General features: G+C 43.6%; 1 protein-coding gene across 4 annotated transcripts in view; it reads right to left on the bottom strand.

Annotated features, from left to right (window-relative positions):
* Positions 1-25,822, bottom strand: part of ASTN2 (astrotactin 2) — a 2,754,112-nt gene that overhangs the window by 2,722,109 nt on the left and 6,181 nt on the right. Inside the window, exon 1 of one of the 4 annotated variants that reach the window (XM_078641980.1) lies at positions 25,304-25,351. The exons of the other annotated variants lie outside the window; for them this stretch is intronic. The gene's annotated coding sequence lies outside the window, so the exon portion shown is untranslated. Of the gene's footprint in view, positions 1-25,303; positions 25,352-25,822 lie in introns of those variants that run through there. 4 annotated transcript variants of the gene reach the window in all.

Raw genomic sequence — 25,822 nt, 5'->3', positions numbered from 1 at the left:
CAGGAACAGGATTCCACTCCTGCAAATCCTTGAAGGCAATCCAGATCAGATGCGTGAATTTCCCCAATCTTGCTAAAGTCATTGTCTTTGATTTGGAAAAGCATAAGGCTGAAGCTTCTCTGCAGGTCTTTGTTCCATTGTTCCATTGGCAATACAGGACGAGGGAGGCATTGATGTTCATTATTCAGTTGGGGGCAGCAGCACCGGAGGTGCAGCCAGGATTCCTTCAGGAAGGAGCACAGCTTACATTCTGTGTTTTCCCCCTTGCGTGCCCATGCTGGATTTAAATCAGTGATACGTAACACTGTAAGTCTCATAAAAAGTATTTTACTTTGGGATTGGGGTGTCAGGGCTTCGCTTAGGAAGGGTTATGCTTTTCCCGGCATGTATGATTTATTCAGTGGCTCTAGGTTAGAACTTGAACGAAGGGCCTTAATGTCTTGAGCAAAGGATGTTTAACAAACTTGTTTATTTATTGCTGTTTTCCAGGCATTGAGTGGAATTTCCAAAAGCTGTAGGCTTGCTACCTCTATCTTCAGTGTGTTAATAGCACGGCCAAGGTTGGCATGCTAGACTGAGCCCGCCTCCTCAAAGGTGGATCTCAGTTGATATCTTATGGAGTCTTCTGGAGCCCTTAAGATCCTTGGGTATAGCTTTATAAGGTCCTCCTAGCAAGTCAGATCCAGCCTCCCGAGGCCAAGCTCCAATCTCATCCTGGATTTCCTGGCTGTCCTCAGGATAAGGAGCACTGATTTCTATGCTTTGGCTCAGTTTAAAAAGACATCCAATGACCCAGGGAAGGCCAAGTGGCCGTAACTGATAGCTGGAAGCAGTTTCTCATTTAGAACAGTCAGTATTGGTCCAGCCGAAGGATTTAGCAGATGTTGGCTCAGTTGTTTTAGCAAGTGCATGACATTGTTGGCCTTGAAGGTCAGATGTTTCAAATGAATGTTCGCCCACTGTGCCAATTTGCAAATCGCCCAAGAGCCATTGTGCTTTCCTTTTAAGGTAGTATCTCCCGAAGATGATTACCTTGGTCTAACCCTGGTTGACTGTCAGGAAGTTATCCTTATTAAAGCGATCCAATGGATGTAGGGCTCTCTGTGGGCCCACTTTGGTGTGAGCCATTATTGCTGTATCATCAGCATATTGTAGTACCAGCAGCCTCACACTTCCAGGCATAGGCGCTATAGATTAGCGCTTTGCAGAGCAGTCCCTAGGTCTTCTGTGTACAAATTGAAGAGGATAGGCACCAACACACAGCCCTGTTTGAGCCCATTTGTGGCAATTTTGGGGGTCACTGCATAGGCGCTTGTTTTACCCTGTACCCAGGTATCGTCATATAAGGATCTAATTGCGTTCATGAGTTTAGGTGGAATTCCCCAGTTGAATACATTTCCACCATAGCATTCTGCTGTCAACTTTGTCGAAAGCTGTTGAGTGGGGTGTCCACAGGAACTGGCTCGTGGTCTTTTGTTTTACTCAATATTTTATGGTCTTTAACTTCACTTATTTAAGCAACTCCTAAAACTAAACAGTCAATACTGATCAGGAGCTTTAAACTATCTTTTAAGTGGGAGTGTGTAATTGATTTGTGATACAGTGTTTATGTGTCCAAACTATTATAATGATAATTATGTTAACAAGAACTGGTACACACTTTTAAAATATACATGACTATAAAGAATCTGTGAAACGCGAAGCCCAGTCTATTGTGTTTTATTTACCATAAAGTCCAATTGTTTTTTGTGACCTACACAACAATTTTTTTTAATTTTTTTTAGAGTAACATTGACTTTGGCAATAACACCATTTAATTTGACATTGCATATGAAAGGCGGACATTTGGCATGAAGGGCTAAAAAAGAGGGATTTTTGAATTAAAAAACAAGAGCATAAATTAAATTAGCATGATGGAAAAAAATAACATCCCCTATCGTCCCCTAATGCTTCCGTGCTCTGGATCTAAGATCCCAGAAATCCCTGTATACGGGTTTTGTGCCAGCCTCAGGTAAGGTATTGGATCCAGGTCAAGTTTAAAAACTGAATCACATGACACTGAAAGTGGCACGAAACTGGCAGTACTCGAATATTTGCATTTGTTTTTGTGCCCATATTTGAGCTTAATTTTCCAATTGATTTTTAAGGTTAGTCTTTGAAGTTTACTAATGATTTTCTTGTTTATGTTGCAAAGCAACAATATATTCACATGGCCACCTTCCCTTGCAGTCTCTCATATGCACAGTTAGGAAGACCCCACATTATTCACGTATACAAAAGAATGTCTTTCTTCTGTCACACTGGCCCCTGACTACTGAGGTTCTGTGAATTCTGAACCCTTGGGTTCCATGTTGTGCATGGTAGCCATTTTGTGGTTGCCCTCACATAGGCCATGATTGTGGCTGAAACAAGTCTTTTAAGGACATGTAGACCTTAGCTTGAGTTTGTGCTGACTCCTGTTTGACCTGAGTGAACTGACCCTGTTGCCTGAAGCTGACCTTGTTAAACCAGTTCCTGCCCTTTAGCTGATCAAGATTCAGGATCAAAGCACAGGACATTGTAGAGTTTGGTATGCACACACACACCCCTTATCTGTTTTCTGTTCCTTCTTTTATGGTCTGTTTATGATATGGGTTGTGGTCCTTTTATTATGGGTTTGTCCGGCTTGTGTAAGAAGGAATGTTAGGCATTTTGCATGCTTGCAAAAGCAAGGACTGCCGCTTACTTTTATGCTGAGTTTTGTAACCCTGAGCATATATATAAGGCCTCTGTTCTCTGTATTCCTCAGACTGCCTCATTCAGTTGCTACGGCTTCTGTGTGACGTGGCCTCACTTATTAAATTTAATAAAGATGTATTTTCATATTTTCAGCTTCTGTGCCAAGTTCTTTTTATTAGTAAGTATTCCCTGAGAATGAAGATTACAGTTCTTCAAATGGCGCGGCCAACGTGGGCTTCATCAGAGAAGTGACTTTCTGTGGGAGTGATCTTGTCAGGAGACTGAAATCTACTGAGGAGGACAGAACAGGATTCTACTAAGGAGGTACTCTGTGCACAGGTATTCTGGAAATTCTTTGATTCTGCAGCCCAGTATATTTCTGATCTTCCTGATTTTGATCCTCCACATGATGTCACTCCTGACTGAGAACCTTTTTGGCGTAAGTATTCTAAAAAAAAACGTTAGGTCATGTAGAACTTGACAGTTAGAATTTGGATAACCTTTTGATTAGTAAAAGTAAGAGTTAAGTATAAGTGGGTCGCTCCCAGTCCTTTGTTCTTTAGTTCTTTGGTTCTTTGAGTCCTTTGTTTCTGGTTCTTTGAGTCCTTAGTTTTTGGTTCTTTGAGTCCTTAGTTTTTGGTTCTTTGAGTCCTTAGTTTTTGGTTCTTTGGGTCTTTGATTTGGTTATTGCAATTACCAAAGCCGAGGGGTTTGGTTTCTTGGTTTTTGATTTGGTTATTGCAAATTACCAAAGCCGAGGGGCTCGTATATTTGCGAGTGTATTGGTAGAGATAACCCCTTGAAGTTTGAAGCTAGATTAGTGAGCTATAAGATGCCTGGTCTTAGCAAATTTGGGAATGTAGCTTTGGAACTTTGGAATTTGTGTTGGCCAACTTTGGATTTGTATAGGTTTGTATATGCGAATTGCAAATTGTGTAGGCAGACAATGAGGAGATATTTCTCCATTTGGTTTAGTTGAACGGTGCACGTACGAAAAGTACCTTAAGCACCACTTTGATTATAATACTTGCGTATTCCGCAGTATTTTTTTGGCATGCCTGTTTGTAAGCTCACATGAAAAAATTTGTTGCTTTTTTGGAAGGTACCATAGTGTGATGTGAAGTAAATTAGCCGGCCCTCCTAAAGGGAATATCTAAATAGGTTTAGATTTACAAACATATTTCTTCCTTGGTGATTTTGTATCCCCAGGGAATTAAAATATGACATAATACAATACAAGGATCTTTTGTTCTGCGCAGTTTTATGAATGAAGATATGCAGAACGATTTTTTTTTTTGGTGTTCTGCTAGCCAAGCTAGTGAATTGAGTGTATTTTCGCTTCTTGGACATACATCAGTCTGTGGGGCTGTTTTTGCAGTCTTTTTGAAACACAATTGAGAAGCGTTTCTTGTAAATATGAGTTACAACTAATATTTACAAATGGTTTGGTTTAAGTACAGTCTGTGGGCTGTCCTTTATTTTTGTTCTGAGTATTGGTTTGTGGGTTAAATGTGTGTTTAAATGTCTATGTAGTTTTCCCATTAGTGCAATTTCTGTAAGTGAATAGCATTGGCGCTATTCACGAAATGCATGGCTAAAAGCGCGCCGTATTGTGTGTCCTGAGTGTTTCACCCCTTTCTGTTTATGTCTGAAATGAGCTCAATGTCTGTTCGTGGTTTTTGTTGATGTTTTCAGTCTATTAAGCAACATTTTGTAAGCATATGCTTGGGTCTTTTGCTAAATAAAATTGTCGTTTTTAGAAAGAAAAAAATGGCGCCAACATTTTGTCATGTTTCAAGTTAGGCGTCTGTGCTTGGGCTTATAAATGAATGCGTCTAAAAATGATAGGCAAGGGATGCAGCTTGCTCTTATATGTGGAATTATCAAAAAGAATATTTTTTTTTTTTATTAATTATGAAAAATAATTATTAAAAATAAGTGCTACAAAATTCGTTTTTTACTATTCATGAAGCCTAATGCTCATACTATGACATCCTAGCATTAAAATTTAATTTAAGTTGTGCTATACCGCATAATGAGAACATTAGCATATGGAATTTCACTTAGCGCAGGCGTACAAAACTAATTTTTCTAAAGATTTACATGGGATATATCTGATTAAAAATCTCTGTAATTTGTAAAGAACATTCTGAGGATGATTAATATGTATCACAAGTATAGGATATTTATTTTAAGTGCCCCAAACATCAAAGTCGAATTTGGGTAAAATAGACCATTTAAAACAGCATTCTTGCCATTTATGATAGCTTTAAAGTGCTCTAGGCTTCAGTAAATGCATACATTTAGGTGTAATACAAATTTGCAGACTGTCCCCATTTGGGGTTTGCTTTAAATGACCCAGTGAGATCCATTTAAGGTTGATGAAATGAGTACCATTGCAACAAGCATTTGTTCTACAACTGGTATGTGTGTTATTAGGTTCGGTGAATTATTCACAGTAACTGTTGTTTAATCATCTGGGAATAGAGATCATTTTTAGTGCCTGAAAAGGAGAAATTATTTTTCAAAATAGAGTGAATTATTGCAGGTTAGAAGGAATTAGGAAGGCCTTTCGCCTTTGCCAGCCTCAGAATGAGCAGAAGCTGTGGGCTAGGAGAACAGGCTGCTCAAGTTGCGCTAAGATGCTATCTTTAGTTTTCCTGTAAACAATGGAAGAGGCTGTCATGTTGACAATTGTGACCTTTTAAATTAGGGACTTGTCTCTGTGAAATGCAGAATGACCTTGCTAAACAGGCCTCTAAAAGGAAGGGTTTCTGGTTTCTCCACAAAATTAAAGAACTTAATTCCAAAGGGAAAAACAAAATGGTGCATTAAGTCTTAGACAGAAAATAAGACGAAGCTTTTTATTGAAATTTTGAAGGCTACATGCCTAAGTGAGAACAAATTGTGGTGCAAAGATAACATGGAGTGTCAGTGAAAGAATTTTACTTTTGGAAAGTTAAAATGGCTTAATGTTGCAAGGTGACTGACAAGATGGTAACAGTTAAGTAATGGAAATTTATTTTTGTGTCTGTTAATGTGTATTATGTTTTGTCTTCTGATTAAAATGTATAATTGATGTCTGTTTGTTATGAGAAATGTCTCTCTTTTGTGTGTTGTGTATTTTTTTTTTGCTTCTGCCAACAGATCATTCATGGATTGTTCTGGGTGATTTTAAGGCTGACAAGACACGTGAGTTTGGTTGGTTAAAAAGGGATGTGTTTTTGCGTAGCCTTTGGGAAGAAATGTTCACGTGTTTTTTTTTAATGTTTGTGTATTTGGTCCTATCATGAATTGTTCCGGCGGGTCCTGTGTGTCAGAAGAGGTTGTATTTGACAGGCAAATGTCCACTAAATGGTGATTTGCTGTCAAAAGGAGGTTGAGGATTTTAAACCTGACAAATTAAGAAGGCCTCAATAGTGGGTTTTGGGCTGCAGGTTCACAGTGCATAAAGTACAGGACTTGAAGTGGGTGCGTCACTGCTCATTTACATATGTTATTGTCTTATCTATGTTTTTTGTGCTTGATATACAGCAAGTATATCTGATGGCTTGACATGTGCGTTTTGTGCGTTTTTTTGCATGTTTTTTGTTTTATGTTGCTGCTTTTAATACTATTACAAGTTTACCTGTGTTGTGAAGGGATATACATGACGATGTGTATCCTGCAAACAGTTGGGTAGATTTGCTTTGACACTAAATTTCACAGAAAACAGACAACACTTCATCAGTGTATGTCAAATTTGGCTTTAATGGTATTTGAAGGAAAATAAAAAAGAGATATACAGATTCAAAGTGTGTCACATGCTGTTAGTCACGTACTGCCCCTCCCCTTAAGGAACAGGCAGCCCTAAAATGATGTATCCTGAATTGGACGTAAGGATAAATTATAGATCTGTGACTTTTGTGCATGGTGACCTAATTTTCATATTACATTAGTCAGTTTTGTTCTGCTTCCTAAATAGTGTATGGCCTTGTACCATAAAGGAAACAAGGTTTAATTTTTTTTTCCCTGAAAAAGGAACTGGAACATTAGCTGAGATTACTGTATATGGTGTAGAGGCCAGCGGTAGAGCTGACTATCATGAACTATTTTGATTTTTATGTATCACCCCCACTCTTGGTGTTGTGTCACATGCCTGACTATCACCCAAGTAATTTCTTGTTCTTCCTATAGATTTTTCTTTCGTCACTTCTCCCCTGATTGATGTTGCATCGTCCCTAGTAATTGGGGATGTTAGCTGTGTCCTAGTCCCATTTTCCCTTTTCCATATTCCTTTTACCAGTTAGCCTTCTTTTATTATTATTATTGTATTAGGTTCACACTTCCAGATTGCAGTAATGTACCAGAGACCCCCTATATTATGTATAATTCCCTTTTGTATGACTAGACTGTTTTTTAAGAATTTTCTTTAGGCCTATCTCGATGTTTTTTAGTCTAACCGTCATGGTAGTAATGGACTGGTTAACCGACTCAATGCTATTATAAGACAAGTTTCCACATTTTGATTATTAGCCTGTGTATTGCGTAGTGCACTTGGTGCACAGTTATTAAAAGGGAGGTATCTACATGTCCCTGATAATCTATATTATGCAATTTTTCTTTTGAGATGTTCTAGATAAGAAATTTTGGAATACCTAGACTTAATCATGTCGCTATCTACCCTTAGATGGTGGAGTATATGCTCTCACACGGAAACCCAGTTGAAGAGCCTAGAGGCACTGTTTTGCCTACTGCCTTTGTCTTTGTATTGCCTTTGAGAAATGACAGTGTATTCTAGACCAGAATTGTCCCATGGCATATGGCCACTCCTTTGAAGATTGCAGGCCACCTGCTTGCAGTCCCCTTGTTATACAATGAACTGTTTAAAGCATCGCACTTGCTCCATCAGACGGCATTGGACATCACAGAACCAGCATTTCAGTGCAAAAGAGCGAAAGAGAAGGATTCCGGTTATTTTAAGTTTTTAGTTTCTCACCTGTCATGTGCTGGTAACCTCTGACAGTAGGCAGTCCATTGAGCCCCTTGGCCTGAGTTTTGGCCACACCCCCCCTTTTCTTTGCTCCAACGGAAAGGCAGTGCACCAGAGGATCCAGGATTGGAAAAAGGCACTACATTGTGGTACCTATTATTAAATGAAAGAGCAGCCTGAGCGTCCTCTGACACTGAATGATGAGTGTTGGAGTCTGAGAATGGTCCCGGGTCTGCACGAGATGATTTGTGCTCATGATCAATGAAGATCATGCTATCTGTAGTGTCTGCCGCAGAGGAGAGATACTGGTGCACTGCCTTGAGACATTGAGACTTTCGAATGAGCTATGAGTGTTTGCCAGGAGGGCACTTCAACGGATACTGAGAAGCACCATTTACATGAAAGGCCTGAATGAAGAGGCCCATGCGGAAGAAAACAACAAAAGAAGATTTGATGGACAATTGAAGCCTGCCAGAGAGGCTTTTGAACGGACTCTGGGCATCGTTGGTTTCACAAGTGGTTTCCGTGCCATTGCATATAATGTGTGTTACGAGACTGATTCTTATTATTTTGCTGGCATTGTTTTAAAGTAGAATTCTGTTTAGTAAAAGCAGAATAAAGTCCATTCTCTGTGGAAGAGTATTCCCTTTTCACCTCTCGCCACTGTTTCACCTGAACATATAATAAGTTACTGAAATGCATAGGAGCCATAGAGCCATACAAATTTTACTAAATAATTTTAGAATTTGCTTTCTGCTTAGGGTTGTGAAAAACGATAAATTTTGTTTGTAATAGTGGTCATTACTTTCTCCTGTTGTCTATATGTTCTTAAAAACGTGTTTACTAGTGTTTTTAAGCATGATGTTGTCTCTGATGGGTGGGATTGTTTTTGCTACCCAGTTGACATCTGTACCCACCTCCCAACCAATGTCTCTTCCTACTACTACTTCTTTGCATTCTTTCCATACTTTACCTGAACATGAACTGGTTAGGAGGTCAGAGTTTACTAATAATTCCTTTGTACAGCTTCTGCATCAACACCAGTTAGTAATGAACACCACAAATTGTTGGGTGTGTGGTTTTATGCCACAACCTACAGATAGAGGTATTCCCTATTTGGTTCTGTCATTTAGTTACAATGGGTCTGTATGGGCATATCAGACGGTATTTATTTATGCCAACGAAGTCTATCCCTTGTGTTCCATGAAAGATAACTCGAGTAATAGTGCCTTAGTGAAGGGAATAACGGATAATATTGATATCGATTCAGACACAGACTGAGTGATTGCCTATGTAAGGGCAAAAGGAGGGTCTGAGGTTCTGTGAATTCTGAACCCTTGGGTTCCATTTTGTGCATGGTAGCCATTTTGTGGTTGCCCTCACATAGGCCATGATTGTGGCTGAAACAAGTCTTTTAAGGACATGTAGACATTAGCTAGAGTTTGTGCTGACTCCTGTTTGACCTGAGTGAACTGACCCTGTTGCCTGAAGCTGACCTTGTTACACCAGTTCCTGCCCTTTAGCTGATCAAGATTCAGGATCAAAGCACAGGGCATTGTAGAGTTTGGTATGAACACACACACCCCTTATCTGTTTTCTGTTCCTTCTTTTATGGTCTGTTTATGATATGGGTTGTGGTCCTTTTATTATGGGTTTGTCCTGCTTGTGTAAGAAGGAATGTTAGGCATTTTGCATGCTTGCAAAAGCAAGGACTGCCCCTTACTTTTATGCTGAGTTTTGTAACCCTGAGCATATATATAAGGCCTCTGTTCTCTGTATTCCTCAGACTGCCTCATTCAGTTGCTACAGCTTCTGTGTGACGTGGCCTCACTTATTAAATGTAATAAAGATGTCTTTTCATATTTTCAGCTTCTGTGCCAAGTTCTTTTTATTAGTAAGTATTCCCTGAGAATGAAGATTGCAGTTCTTCACTACACACTGCTCTCTCTCACACACTAAAGATCTGTGCATTCTTCCTATTTGGCCCACCTTCCTTAGGTACATGTAGAGGTTTCATCGTGCAAGCATTGGCTCACAGAGTTCCTGGTTACTGGCATGCCAGTGGCCTGCATCCGCCTGATTTTTCTACCCACGCACACTTGACTAGTTTTCTTTTGAGATCGTTAGATGCTTTCCAACAACCTGCAAAAACTGTGTATACAAGTGTATTACTTGCTTCACCTATTTTTGCAAGTACTTTGAGGTATAGCTGTGATAGAAACTCGCAAGCATTCTGTAGGCAAGTTTATATTTCGCTTAGCTTTACGGTTACCTTGTGCACAGTCTCAAATTATGCTTCATCAGTAATTTGCAGGTATTTTGCATAGGACAGCATACTTTACTTAACTGTTGCTCACAAGTTTTATGCAACTTGTTCATCTTGTTTAATTTTTCCTCCTAAGTGATTCATCACAAATAACACATATATGGATAACAAAAGTCTTCATTTGTATAAGTCATCACCCCTCACACTCAACTTGGGTACTTTTCCCAGTGTTTGAAGGAGACGTGTAACAAGCAAGGAAAATGCAAGCAACTTTGCAGACCATTTCATGCCTTGTTCTCTTCTTCATGGACATATATTCCCGGATCTGGGAAGCTGATACAAAACACAAGACATTCTCCCTCGGTGGGGTCAAGTATAAAGACTCTCCTACTTTGGTCCCTACGTTAGTCATGAGCCTTTTTCGGGGTTTGGCAGAATATGAGGAATGCTGTAGGTAGACCAGCTTTACTCCTGCCCCATCAAACCTCTGGTTTTCCTACTGTATTTAGAGTTGGGGAAAACGCTGGGTTACCACCGGTGGATTCTTCACTGGCTTCCATGGTGATTTAACTTGATCCCAAAGGTCCATCAATCAAAGCACTGCTGGGTATAATTGATAGTTGTGCAGATTTATTGAGGGTTGGACCAGGGCTGGCTCTAGGCATGGGCGAGGTGGGCAGTTGCCCCACTGCCCAGGGTCCTGCACTCATCTTACCAATAAGTGGCCCAGCAGCAGTACCCATGGACAACCGCACGGCTTCGCAGATGTATGTGTGCCCACTCTGTTTGCTCTTCTTGTGCCCCATCCCCGGTCCATTTGCATGTGTATCTGCCTCAGGAACTTCACACTTTTAAGGGTGTGGTGACTTTACAGCAGAAGCGGGGTGCTCATGAGCACTAAGCCCAGGACACCAGGGATGGGTCAGTGCTTGGGATGAAAAACAAGGTGAAAGGCGTGTGCACTTTTTTAATGGGGCGTTACCAAGTAATAGAAGGAGTCTCTGTCCTGGTTCCTGGGGGGATGAGGGTCACATTTTGTTTTCGTCTTGGCCACTGTGGCTGCGAGCCACACCTTTCCTGGGCCTCACAACCACGATCCATGCTCTAAGGCCTAGGAGAGTGGGGGATATGGTTTAGGTCTAGTATTACTACCAGGGCCGGACTTGGAACCAAAACCGGCCCTGGCAAAGTGCTCGGCCGCCCCCCCAAACCCTCCCCCGGGGTTGGGGGTGCGACCGCGCTTTTTGCCAGGGCCGGTTTTTGGCCGATTTTGTTACAGGGCCGTTGTTGCACCAAAACCGGCCCCCACCCTTGCGGCGCACAGGGGGATTGCCCGGTGCCCGCAAAGGCCAGTCCGGGCCTGATTACTACATCCTGGCTCCGAGGCCCAGAGAAGGGAGCCCCATCTTCTAGGCTACGAAGCACATCACCATGACTGAGGAGGGACAGCAGAGAAATGCTGTGTTATGGCATAGATGCCATGGCAACACGGCCCTTTCCCCCCTCAGAGGAATGGTGCAGCCTTGTGAGGCCCAGGAGAGGAGGGTTTGCACTATATAAAAACACCCAAAATACTAATAATAACATACTAACCTTGACATTTACTTTTAACATTCGTATAGAGATATATGTTTTGGAGACATTGGAGCCAAGCTTTTGAACCCAGTGTGGCTATTATAATGTATTTCCACTTATATAACGTATTGAAATAGATGTGCTTATTTTATTAGGGTTGATGTTAGACCTGGCTCGTTTTTCAGGTTTATCTCCAAACGGTATGCCTTTTGCCTCATATTTTTCTGACCTGTTTTGTTTGGCTATAGGATTCTGGGCACTTTACCACTGCCGAACAGTGCTAAAGTGCATATGCACACAACTGTGATTCTGATTAGTTATCTATGATGGGCATATTTGATATACTAGCAAGTCACTAGTAAAGTGCACTGTGTGTGCCCAGGGTCTGTAAATCAAATGTTAATAGTGGTCTGCAGCACTGGCTGTGCCACCCACACTAGTAGCTTTTCAAAGGTGACTCAGACCTGCCACTGCAGTGTCTGAGCATGCAGTTGTTAACTGCCATCTCGACCTGGCAAGTGCACCAGATTGCCAGGCCCTAACCATCCCTTTGCTTACATGCAAGACACCCCTAAGGTAGGCTCAAGCTACCCTCCATGGGCAGGGTGCAGTGTATGTTAAAGGTAGGACATGCACTGGTGTGTTTTACATGTCCTGATAGTGAAATACGGTGTGTTTGTTTATTCACTATTGAAAAGCTGTCTGTCCCATAGGTTAACATGGGAGCTGCCCTGTAAAATCTTACAAGTATAACTTTCCAATGGGACAAGATAGAGAAATGTCGTTTAGGCTTCCTGAACTCAGAATTTAATAACACACCTTTTAGTAAAGGTGATTTTTAAATTGTGTGTTTGAAAATGTCACTTTTAGAAAGTGGGCATTTTCTTGCTTAACATTCTGTGTGCCTCTGCCTGTTTGTTTATTCATTGTCTGGTTTTGGAGTGACAGGAGCTGGGGATGAGCATTCACTCTAGACAGTCACAAGGGGGTTGAGGTATGTCCTGCCTTTCCTGGGTGACTCATAGCGAGTATGAATAGACCTTTATGCATTTAGAGTGATTGGGAGGAGTTTTTACTACCACCTGAATAGGCTGTGTCTGCTCTGCACGATGCAGTCTCCACCTCCCGTAGTGAAGCTGGACCAGTGAGGACAGAACTTGTTTTACTGAGCTCAGAGACTCTTGTAACCAAGACTATAAGTGGAAAATGGGGCATAAATATTAGACCCCAAATCCCAGACCTTTAGACTAATTCAGGAATCAAGAGGAACATATGCAAAGGAGAAGAGCTGCAGGGAGTAGTACTGCCCCTTTGCTGTGTGTTGGTTTTCTGGTTTGGCCTGCAATTGCTGCTTCTGCCAAGGAGAGGAAAAGGACTGGACTTTGCTATTTTCCTGCTTGTAAAGTGTCTCCAATGGCTTGTATATGCTTGCCTCCTGTTCTGAAGTCTCAGGGACACAAAGACTTCACCAGCAGCATCCTTGAACCTTGCTGGTGGGAGTTCTGGCCTGCCTTGTGGTGCCAAATCCAGTTTTGGGCTGGTGGAGGTTGGTCTGGCTGCAAAGATCTACACAGATCTGAAGAAACCTGCAAAATCAACATTTTTGCTCTTCTTGTGGCTGTTTTATTTGACGCTACACCGCTGTGCAGGAGAAAATCCCAACGCACAGCTCGTGCAGCTGAAGAAATCAACGCAGCTCCTGCCAGCGGGCTGGAAAAACGGTGCATGCTGAGTCCTGTGCACCGATCTCCAAAGTCCATGATCACTGCACCGACTCCGACTCAGGCCCAACTGTGCGGCTAAACAATTAAAGCATTGTTGTACCATGGCTCAAGAAATCGATGCTGCGCCTGTGTGACCAGGGCCGGCTCTAGGCTGACTTGTGGTGGGGGCCTCATTTTTACAAGTATATTATCATTTTAAAAGCACCTGCTGCTGTTCCTAGCCTCCAGCAATTTTCAGGCATCAATTAAGATGTCAAGATAACTCTGGTGATTAATCGTCTTCCTGGAATGAGACTGGAGGTTTGTCTAGTGGAAGTTTTGACTCATTCTAAGGTAGCACAGACGGTTAAAATGCCTGCTGCTAAGAACCTGTACTATGCAGATAACAAAGTGCATATAATGTAAATAGTTTGGTGGGTTACTGCTTTTATTAGAGAGCTCCTTGTATAATTTGTCATTTATAAATCAAAATCCTAATATAGAACGTTGAGCTATTAACTGTCATCAAAGAGCTGCATGCAAACTGCAAGGTATATGTTAGAGCTATATGTTTTTTTGCCCAGTCTTTCATCATCCTAATCTTGTGAAAAGGGTTCATTTGGGTAAAAAACAATTCTTATTATTAAGGAGAACACCTAACAATGATGTAACGTTTTAAATTCTGAATTTATGCTTTTCCAGAATACGGACTCTTAATCTTTATTGCCTGCCAGTATCGATGACATGTCACTCCTATGCCTTTAGTCCTGTCTGATGTAACATTTCCCATACACTGATTTACACACATGTAATTGTCTCTGTACAATGTGTGTGTGATGTAAAGTGCTCTGAAACCTAACAATGGTATGGGTGGTGCTATAAAACTAAGTGAATCTGAGAGGCAGTGGTTAAGGAGACTTGAGGGCCACTGTAAAAGGGTGCTAGTGAGGGAATCTGTGGCAGAGGTGGTCATTGGGGGTTGCCAACAGAAATTGTCGCACAGGGCGCCACCAGTGTTAAAAAGCCAGCCCTGTGTGTGACTGCCGCTGCATAGATCTACAGCGTGTCCGGATTTCCACACATTGCATCTGGGCAGCACATCTACATCAAAGCTGGAGCTGTAGTAAGAAACTGACACATCACCTCCCCGCACAGAAGGAAACCGATGCATCACCTTCTCTCCGGTAAGGAACCGATGGATCACCTCCCCTATGTGGCAGTAAGGAACTGACGCATCACCTACCCTGGAGCAAGGAACCAGCGCATCACCTTCCCTACATGTAAGGAACCGACACATCACCTTCCCTGTGCCCATTTTGCTTTTGATTTTTGACACATCCCAGGTACTTTGCAACAAAAGTAATGCATCCTTAGTTTCCTAAGGACAGGCCTGTTTTTACCTTCTAAAAATCATATTTTGATATCTGAATGTTTAATTTTTGTTGTTTTGGTCTAGATAAAGATACTTTATTTACTAAACTGGATTGGTGTCCTTTTGTGGTGTCTTCACTGTGTTACTGTGGTTTATGTACAAATGCTTTACACATTGCCTCCGTAGTTTATCCTGACTGCCCTGTACCAAGCTACTGAGAGTGAGCACAGGCAAACTTAGGTGTGTACTTTACTCACCATGACTAGAAGGAGGGGTCCCTACTTGGACAGGATGCAAACTACTGCCAACTAGAGTACCCGATTTCTTCTAACAGTTGATATTTATGTTTTTTTGATTTATTGATATCTGTATCATAAAAGATGATTCTTGCAATGTCGAGTTAACAATGCTGGAGGGTTAACAGTTAGGTAAGGTGCTTCTGGTCTTTTCACATCATGCACAAGTTTTAGGGGCGTCATATATTCCAAGTCTGACCGGGGCCCCACAACTCACAGAACCAGCCCTGGGTTGGACGATGTCACACATTTAAAACAGGGTGCCCACTTGGCAAACTTCACTACCGTAAAGGGAACCAATGTGGCAGTGGCTCCCTCTACAGCAGAAGCATCCCACAAGGGAGGCCAAGATCTCTGATATAGCCAATGGCCTGTATTACAGTGTATAGTATGATTTTTGTACATCACCGGGTTCACGGATGTACCCATCAAAAAAATGATGTGGCCACAAGAAACATTCAATGCACAAAAGAACAAGCATTGGAAAAACCAATAGGTATCACCTTTGTAATGGAAGTAAACAGCTATTGGCATTGTCAATGCTTGAATGTCAAACATTGCTTTAAAAAAATGTAGCAGAAAAAACCTTTTGAAAATGCTGGAGGAAAAGCATAAATATATCTTATGGTATCTCAAACTCTAGATTGGAATCGATATTTCCAATCAATAAAAATGGCTTGGTTTATTTTCTAAATGCTTTCACTGGGGAAAGTCTAAACAGAATTTAAAAAGAATATGGAAATGTCAGACTTTAAAGGAAAACGCTTGGTAAGGCCTAATTTGCTTTTCACGGGACTCGGAATTTTAACAAATGCTGTAACCAGTGGTGCTCTGCAGTAGCCTTGGGGGCAGATTTATGGGCTGCAGGAGAAGAGACTTCTCCTTTTCAGTCATGCTATGTTCACAAATTCTGCTTCAAACACCAAATAAGTTGAGGCAGCAGCTGAAACTTACCTAGCAACATCAAAGCCTTTGTGTACCAAGGCCTGTGCATTAATGTAGTATTTGGAATGTGAAACTATGGCAGCATGTGGGGTGGGAAATGTGGCATGGAAGGAGCACATGAGGGAGAGAGAAAAAAAACAAAGCACTTTTATTGTGGTACTGAATGAAATAGAAAGAAGCAGGTCCCTGAAGGACAGCCGTGGAAGAAGACAGCTCATTCAATCAAAAGGATGGTAAAGAAGCTTCAAGGTTGGGACAACGTATAAGAAGCAAGCAAATGAGAGTGACTAGAGAGCCAACCAATGAAGAGCAATGGGCTGACACAACACCCACTGTCAGTTTTTGGTATGGTCCAGAAGAGGTTTTTCAAAAACCAACAACTAAAATCTGTTCGTAGATGAGACCTAAAATGCTTGTACCAGAACAAATATTTCTATCTGATAAACTGTGCTGTTGAAGAAAATCAGACTATTAAAATACCTTTTGCCAGGAAAAATGACACCAGTTAACCTTCACATAAAGAGGTGCTTCAGGAAGCATTGGCAGAAATTATTGCATAAGAATACGAGTGACCAAAAATGAATGCCGCCAGAACTGCTAACATCCTATGTCAGTACAAATAGGTGATGGGTGGGGTGCTTGAATTAATCCTATAATCTTGGGCCGCATTGCAGACCATCGTTTTTCGCAAACGAGCCATTCCAGACAGAGACCTGGAATATGCAAATTATTCTTGGTCCTGCTCTAATAGGAACAAACTGCCATGCCAGATCCTCTTCAGATGGGTAAACAAGCAAACCAAGACTGGTTTTGACCCACTCAAGTCGTATCTATGAAGTATAGCCTACGCCCCATGGGACAGCGAGCGTAGGACCCAGGTATGGACATATTCATCCCATATAGGGTGTCTACTGCAAACATAACAATGTGATGGATGGAATGCTTTAGTTAATCTCACCCACTGTCAATTGTTCAGAGCCTCATTCCAGACCATAGTTTCTTGCCCACTGAGTCTTTCGAAACAGTGCAGTTCAGGCAGAACTCTCCCTATTGGAGCAGGGCCAAGTATGATTTAAATGTGGATGTGTTGGATTTGAGGTGGAATGGTGGGCATAAAGGGATGGACTGGGATGTAGCCCTGTTGGAAATGTGCCCACTCTGCTGGGCTACTGAAGATTTTTGCTTTCATATTTTGCTGGTCGTAGGATCCTGCTACCCAGTGGTAAAGTCCTTGTTCTCTACTCTCCAACTAGATTGTGTTAGAATTGGCCTACCCCCAAATTGGCACATTTAATGTACTTGTACATCCCTATTAGATGATACCACATGTACCCAGGGCCTGTAAATTAAATGCTACTACTGGAATGCAGCACTTATTGTGCCACCCACTAAAGTTCCTCTGAAAACTTCTTTGTAATTGTAATTGTAATTGTAATTGTAATGAGATTTCTAGAGCGCATGGCTGCCAGTGAGCATCCCAGCGCTAGTAGATGCATCTGATGGATTAGGCGAGTGTGGAACAGATGGTTACGGGAACAGCCAGGTCTTTAGAAGCCTTCGGAACGGTATCAGATTGTGTTGGGCCCACAGGTCAAGCGGGTGGGCGTTCCACAATTTGGACGCTTGAAAGGAGAAGCGCCGACCTCCGGAGCGTGTTTTCTTGATCCTGGGTATTTGAGTTAGATGAGCGTTCGAAGAACGGAGAGTTCTGGACGTGGTATACGGGACAACCAGGTCCTTAAGGATTGGCGGGGCTTTCCCATGAAGAATTTTGTGGGTGAGGCACAGGGCCTTGAAATGCACCCTTTGCACCACGGGCAACCAGTGTAGTGTTCTAATCGCTGGTTTAGCTGAGCACCGAGTCTTGGTGTCCGTAAGAATCCTAGCCGCAGCGTTTTGCACAACCTGTAACCTGTGTGTGACTTTCTTTGGTGTGCCAAGGTACAAGGCAATTCCGTAGTCCAGTCTGGACAGGATAAGACCCTGTAAGAGCAGCTTTCTTGACTGAAAGGGGAGCAAGGGGAGGATCTTGCGGGTGGTGCGAAGAAGACCGAGGCAGGTTCCAGCCGTTTTTCTTGCTTGGGTGTTTAGGGTGAGGTTGTGATCGAGCCAAATCCCCAGACTTTTGATTTCGGTTTTAGGGGTTGGGGGCGGGCCCATGCATGGGGGCCACAGAGACTCTGGGCGGTAGTGGGACTGATTGCCCATCACCATAATCTCTGTTTTGTCGCCGTTGAGTTTTAAATGGGATGAGTTCATCCAGCTGACTATGTCCCCCAGGCAGGAATACAGGTCGATGGTGGGATTATCCAGCCGGTTTAGGGAGACAACCAACTGGGTGTCATCCGCGTAGGTCAGGAGTTTAATACCATACGGTATGACAATCTTTTCCAGGGGCGCCATATACACGTTGAAGAGCGTCGGGCTCAAAGATGAGCCCTGGGGCACTCCGCAACGTATAGGGGTCTCCCTGGAAATGTAGTCACCCTCCGCCACCTGGAAAGTACGGTCGTGGAGGTAAGATTTTAGCCATGACAGTGCTGACCTTGAAATACCCAGGTCTCCTAGCCGCTGAGCCAAGATGCTGTGGTTAGGCCTGCCATTGCTGCCTGAGTGTCTACTTTCAAACTGCCATTTCAACTAGGCAATAAAAACCTTTTGCCAGTCCTAAACCTTAATTTGTAATACTTATAAGTCACCCCTAAGGTAGGCCCTAAATACCAATAGGGAAGGGTGCATGGTATTTAAAAAGATGACATGTGTATGTGATGTTTTACATGTTCTGGCAGTGTAAAACCTCCAAAATCATTTTCACTGTGGAAATGATGTCTTTCCCATAGGTTAACACTGGTTTACAAATCATTGTCGGGGCAAGCTGTAAGCTGGATCCAAAGCGGGGCTCGATGATGGGTAGTTGCTCAATTTTTTTTTAATTTGCTTTGGATTTTTCTTGTGTTGTGTTTTCACTTTATTGCTGTTTGAGTGAATATTTTACACATTGCCTTTAAGTTAAGCCTGACTGATGTGTGCCAAGCTACCAGACAATTAGGCCCAAGTTTATTTAGTGACTTTAGTAATTCACCATGGCACAGGTTTTTTAGTGACATCAGTAATTCACCCTGGCCGGGAATGTGATTTTTATTTGAGGTGGTTTCCCACCTCACTCAACGACTCCAATTTCTCACAGACGTCAAGTAATTACCAGTGGCTGAAATATATTTGAATATTCCAAACATCACTTTGTTTTTACTTCATGCAATACCCAAGTGTGACATGTATGCCCAGATATGGGTCCTCTGCCCACTGGGCCACTGAACAAACCTTTGCATGACTGGAGGCCCAATAGGCTGTAACCAGAAATGGACTGCTGGTGATCCGGAGAGGAAAGGACATGTCTTAGCAATTCAAGTGATTCGGTTCCTATTGGAGAATGACCACGGCTGATTTTCTTATGCCGGAGTCTGATCTCAGGTGGCGTGGTGCACAAAAAAAAAACGATGAACTGGAATACTGCCCTGACAAATTACCAGTGGCTGAGATTAATTCAAGTATTCCAACCACCATGTTGTTTGGTTACTTGAGTGCAACTCCCTAAGTACGACAATGAGCTCAGACATGGGTCCAGTGCTTACTGTGCCATTGGAACCAAGCTGTAGCTGACAAAAGATGCCCAATTAGATCAAACCCATTCTTGGGTTGCTGTTGTTATGGTTCAGAGAGGACCTGGCTCAGGAGTTCAGACTGGACTGTTCCTATTGGAGCAGGATCAAGGCTGATTTGCATATGCCTAAGTCTGATCTGATGTGGTACGGTGTGCAAAAAAAAAAGTATGGCTTGAGATGTGTCCCTGAGTAATTACCAGTGGCTGAGATTAATTACAGCATTCCATCCATACCTTTTGTGTTTACTTCAAGCGTACTATTTCACAGTACTTATAATGTACATGTATGTACTACTCAAATAATTGAAGGTACTATCAATAATTTCAGGGTGCTGCTCTATATGCAGGGTGCTTTCAGAAATAGGACAATGCCACCAGTGCTTAACTTGTAAATAAATAAGTGCCGGGCTCTCAACAAGAACTTGCACTACTCATTGCCCCTGACACATTGCCCCTGACATGCTGCAATGATAGTAACAACACAACTACTAACCATCACAGCCCTACAAGTGTGACAATTCGGACTAATTCAGGCCCCCTAAGCTTTAATAATGGCTTGGGCGGCAGGCAATAGTCATCTTTGAAGTATTTTGCGTAAATAATTCGCTATTGTTGTGGTCATCTCTAAATTAGCCAGACAGCGGCACTTTGCTGCAGGCTGCCACAAGCGCCGGTGCTGACAATTAAGTGCCGGTGCGTAGCACCAGAAAGTACCGGCTCAAATTAAGCACTGAATGTCACTAATATGAGAATGTCCCCTAGCAATATCTTATCCTGCCATGGTGCTATCAGTGGCATAAAGGTTGTACGATTGCCAGTTGTGATCTCTGATGAACGCCAAATTATAATAAACCTATGAGATACTGATTGCACTATACCTTCTTATTCACTACATTCAGTTCCAGTGGGGGGAAGCAGAAAGGAGGAGGACAAAGTCTCTAATATATCACATCTCCAAAGGGTTGACTCAGTGAAAATATGGATGTCTCTAGTGCAGCAGGAGTATGATCATGATGCATGAGGGGAAGATCACAGTTTGCTCCTGACTTCTGTTTACCCCTCCATGTCTGATAGATCTCTGGTTCTCAGGCAGTTTGCTCAATGTGGTTCTATTAACTGCCAAACACAGTCATTTTGCACAGGGTACTCCACTCTCCCTTTTTACACCTTCACAATAGGTCTATAGTCCTGTCGCACATTGTTCTCCATTCTAACGTTATACACCACCACGACGTGTCTGCAGTTCTATCGCATTCTGTGCTCCTTTCTACCGTTAGACACCTTTACAAGCTGTCTACAGCCATTTAGCACTCTGGGCTCCACTCTCCCCCCTTCAGACACCGTCACAACCTGCCTACAGTCCTTTCACACTATGGAGTACATGCTATGCATCTTAACCCTTCCTCTATGCACATTCACAGTCAGTACACAGTCCTATCACACTCAATGATCCATGATACCTGTATCCATCTTCACAACCTGTCTACAGTCCTTTGGCACTCTACACTCCACTCTCCCTTGAAACGCCCTCACAAGTGGTCTACGGTTCTTTTGCACTCTGTGCTCCACTCTCCCTTGAAACACCTTCACAAGTGGTCTAGAGTCCTTTGGCACTCTGCACTCCACTCTCCCTTGAAACACCTTCACAAGTGGTCTAGAGTCCTTTGGCACTCTGCACTCCACTCTCCCTTGAAACACCATCACAAGTAGTCCACAGTCCTTTCGCACTTTTTGCTCCACTCTCCCTTTAGACACCGTCACAACCTTTCTACACTACTTGGCACCACAGTTCCTTTATAACCCTTTACACCTTGTGTAAAATACTTTTGGTTTGTCAGTTCTACAGTCCCTCTGTACACTTTTACACCTCACAGTCCATCCAACCTATGCACTCTATTATTTCTTCAGACATTTTCACAGTCTTTTCAGGCTGTGCAAATTATTTTCTGTGCATCTTCACAGCCAGTCTGCATGCAGCATTTGTCACTCTGTAGTCCCTTTATATACATTCACAACCTATCTAAAGTCCTATCGCGCGCCTTTTCACCCTCAGCGCTCCACCCGCCCTTCAGAAATCTTCAAAGCCTGAGGACAGTCATGTGGAAATCTGGGCTCTTCCCTTCATTTAGTCTCCTTTACTGCCTGTATACATTCGTTTGGCACTCTGTCCTTGACTCTCCTTTCAGAGACCTTCACAACCTGTCTACAGTCATTTGGCCCTATTCACACATTTATAGTCGGTCTACAGTACTTTCACACTATGTGCTTCACTCTTGTGTTGCACACATTTACAACCTGTCTACAGTCCTTTTTGCTCTGCGCTTCACTCTCAGCTTGCACACATTTACAACCTGTCTGCAGTCCTTTGGCGCTCTGCACTTCTCTCTCCCTTTGCTCACATTTACAACCTGTCTACAGTCCTTTCATGCTCTGCACTTGACTCTCCCTCCGCAGACATTTACAACCCGTCTGCAGTCCTTTCGCACTCTGCGCTTTTCTCTCCCTTTGCACGCATTTACAACCTGTCTACAGTCCATTCGCAATCTGTGATTCACCCTCCCTTTGCAAAAATTTACATCCTGCCTAGTCATTTCGCACTCCGCGCTTCTCTCTCCCTTTGCAAACATTTACAACCTGTCTACAAGATAATTCACACTCTGCGCTTCACCCTCCCTTTACACACATTTACAACCTGTCTACAGTCCTTTCGCCCTCTGCAATTCACTCTGTGCTTGCACACATTTACAACTGGCCTACAGTCCTTTTGCACTCAGCGCTTCACTCTCCGCTTGCACACATTTACAACCTGTCTACAAGTTAGTTTGCACTCCGCTCTTCACTGTCCCTTTACACACATTTACAACCTGTCTACAAGTTAGTTTGCACTCTGCGCTTCACTTTCCCTTTGCAGACAGCTACAACTTGTCTACAGCCCTTTTACACTCTGCACTTCACTCTCCCTTTGCAGACATTTACAACCTGTCTACAGTCCTTTTGAACTCTGCAGTTCATCCTACTTTTCAAAGCATTTACAACGTGTCTACAAGATAATTCACACTCTGCGCTTCACTCTCCCTTTACACACATTTACAACCTGTCTACAGTCCTCTCACCCTCTGCACTTTACTCTCGGCTTGCACACATTTACAACCTGCCTACAGTCCTTTGGCACGCTGGGCTTCGCTCTCCCTTTACACACATTTACAACCGGTCTACAGTCCTCTGTCCCTCTGCACTTCACTCTCCTGTTGCACACATTTACAACCTGCCTACAGTCCTCTGCTCCTCTGCACTTCACTCTCCCGTTGCACACATTTACAACCTGTCTACAGTCCTTTCGCCCTCTGCAATTCACTCTGTGGTTGCACACATTTACAACTGGCCTACAGTCCTTTTGCACTCAGCGCTTCACTCTCCGTTTGCACACATTTACAACCTGTCTACAAGTTAGTGTGCACTCTGCGCTTCACTTTCCCTTTGCAGACAGCTACAACTTGTCTACAGCCCTTTTACACTCTGCGCTTCACTCTCCCTTTGCAGACATTTACAACCTGTCTACAGTCCTTTTGCACTCTGCAGTTCATCCTACTTTTGCAAGCATTTACAACGTGTCTACAAGATAATTCACACTCTGCGCTTCACTTTCCCTTTACACACATTTACAACCTGTCTACAGTCCTCTCACCCTCTGCACTTTACTCTCGGCTTGCACACATTTACATCCTGCCTACAGTCCTTTGGCACGCTGGGCTTCACTCTCCACTTGCACACATTTACAACCTGTCTACAGTCCTGTGGCGCTCTGTGCTTCACTCTCCCTTTACACACATTCACAACCTGTCTACAGTCCTTTCGCCCTCTGCACTTTACTCTCGGCTTGCACACATTTACAACCTGCCTACAGTCCTTTGGCACTCTGCGCTTCACTCTCCCTTTACACACATTTACAACCTCTCTACAGTCCTTTTGTGCTCTGCGCTTCACTCTCCGCTTGCACACATTTACAACCTCTCTACAGTCCTTTTGTGCTCTGCGCTTCACTCTCCGCTTGCACACATTTACAACCTGTCTACAGTCCTCTGCCCCTCTGCACTTCTCTCCCGTTGCACACATTTACAACCTGTCTACAGTCCTCTGCCCCTCTGCACTTCACTCTCCTGTTGCACACATTTACAACCTGCCTACAGTCCTCTGCTCCTCTGCACTTCTCTCCCGTTGCACACATTTACAACCTGCCTACAGTCCTCTGCTCCTCTGCACTTCTCTCCCGTTGCACACATTTACAACCTGCCTACAGTCCTCTGCTCCTCTGCACTTCACTCTCCCGTTGCACACATTTACAACCTGTCTACAGTCCTTTCGCCCTCTGCAATTCACTCTGTGGTTGCACACATTTACAACTGGCCTACAGTCCTTTTGCACTCAGCGCTTCACTCTCCGTTTGCACACATTTACAACCTGTCTACAAGTTAGTGTGCACTCTGCGCTTCACTTTCCCTTTGCAGACAGCTACAACTTGTCTACAGCCCTTTTACACTCTGCGCTTCACTCTCCCTTTGCAGACATTTACAACCTGTCTACAGTCCTTTTGCACTCTGCAGTTCATCCTACTTTTGCAAGCATTTACAACGTGTCTACAAGATAATTCACACTCTGCGCTTCACTTTCCCTTTACACACATTTACAACCTGTCTACAGTCCTCTCACCCTCTGCACTTTACTCTCGGCTTGCACACATTTACATCCTGCCTACAGTCCTTTGGCACGCTGGGCTTCACTCTCCACTTGCACACATTTACAACCTGTCTACAGTCCTGTGGCGCTCTGTGCTTCACTCTCCCTTTACACACATTCACAACCTGTCTACAGTCCTTTCGCCCTCTGCACTTTACTCTCGGCTTGCACACATTTACAACCTGCCTACAGTCCTTTGGCACTCTGCGCTTCACTCTCCCTTTACACACATTTACAACCTCTCTACAGTCCTTTTGTGCTCTGCGCTTCACTCTCCGCTTGCACACATTTACAACCTCTCTACAGTCCTTTTGTGCTCTGCGCTTCACTCTCCGCTTGCACACATTTACAACCTGTCTACAGTCCTCTGCCCCTCTGCACTTCTCTCCCGTTGCACACATTTACAACCTGTCTACAGTCCTCTGCCCCTCTGCACTTCACTCTCCTGTTGCACACATTTACAACCTGCCTACAGTCCTCTGCTCCTCTGCACTTCTCTCCCGTTGCACACATTTACAACCTGCCTACAGTCCTCTGCTCCTCTGCACTTCTCTCCCGTTGCACACATTTACAACCTGCCTACAGTCCTCTGCTCCTCTGCACTTCACTCTCCCGTTGCACACATTTACAACCTGTCTACGGTCCTTTCCCACTCCGCGCTCCACTCTCTTCACTCCACTCTCACTTTGCAGACATTTACAACCTTCACCCAGGCACTCGCTTCTCTGGCTCCAGTCTCACGTCATTCTTGGGCAGACACCCCTCTCTCATACCTGTGTCCAGTCTCTCCACAGTTTATCACTGTGCAGTCTACCCTGCCCTGCGCACTCGTGATCAGCCTGCCCTGACTTCCTCACACGCACATTTACTCTATCCATGCTCACTCTGCTGTTCCCATTTAAAACTCGTGTGTACTCCTCACTGACAGGTGCGCCTGCCTTCCGTCTGTCTCGTGTCTACATAAGGTAAAGTCGCCCTCTCCCCTTCCCTCTCATCGTAATCTCTCTGCTGCCTAACACGTTCATTCACCGGCACCCCCTCCACGCGCAGTCTCCGCCTACCCCTGCGCCCGCGTCTTGTCTACAGACGTCTTGTCTACAGATGGTCGGCCGTGTCCCTTCGGCCCTGTCTCCTCTCCGCGACTGATCAGTGGCCCTCCTGCACGCGCACCCACGTGCAGCTCGACTCTCCCTCGCGCACACAGAAGCAGACTGCCCACTCTCTTGTGTGTCCAAGGCCAGACTGCCCTCCAGGTCACATGCATGTCTGTACTTCTCCCGCGAGCCCCTGTTCGGTCTGCCGTCTTCCATGTACACGCTCACACGCATGTACACCAGTGGTCGGGGTGTCCTCTCTATGTGCACCTGAGGCGAGGGCGCCCTCTCACCTTCACACCAAGGGCGTTTGTAATCTGTGTTAAATATTTATATAGCGCCAAACAATGCCAGACATTAAAATACATATCAGTCTGGTCTGGTGGCTCAGTGGACTAATGCATCCACTGCAGTGACATGTGTTCGACCTTGTGGTCACAGATTCAAAGCCCGACGGGTCCACTCAGCCTTCCATCCTTTCTGAGG

Source organism: Lissotriton helveticus, chromosome 5_1 (assembly GCF_964261635.1).
Source record: "Lissotriton helveticus chromosome 5_1, aLisHel1.1, whole genome shotgun sequence".
In the NCBI taxonomy this organism is placed as follows: Eukaryota; Metazoa; Chordata; class Amphibia; order Caudata; family Salamandridae; genus Lissotriton; species Lissotriton helveticus.
Note: the sequence above shows the minus strand (reverse complement) of the source record. Positions and strands in the feature narration are given on the sequence as shown.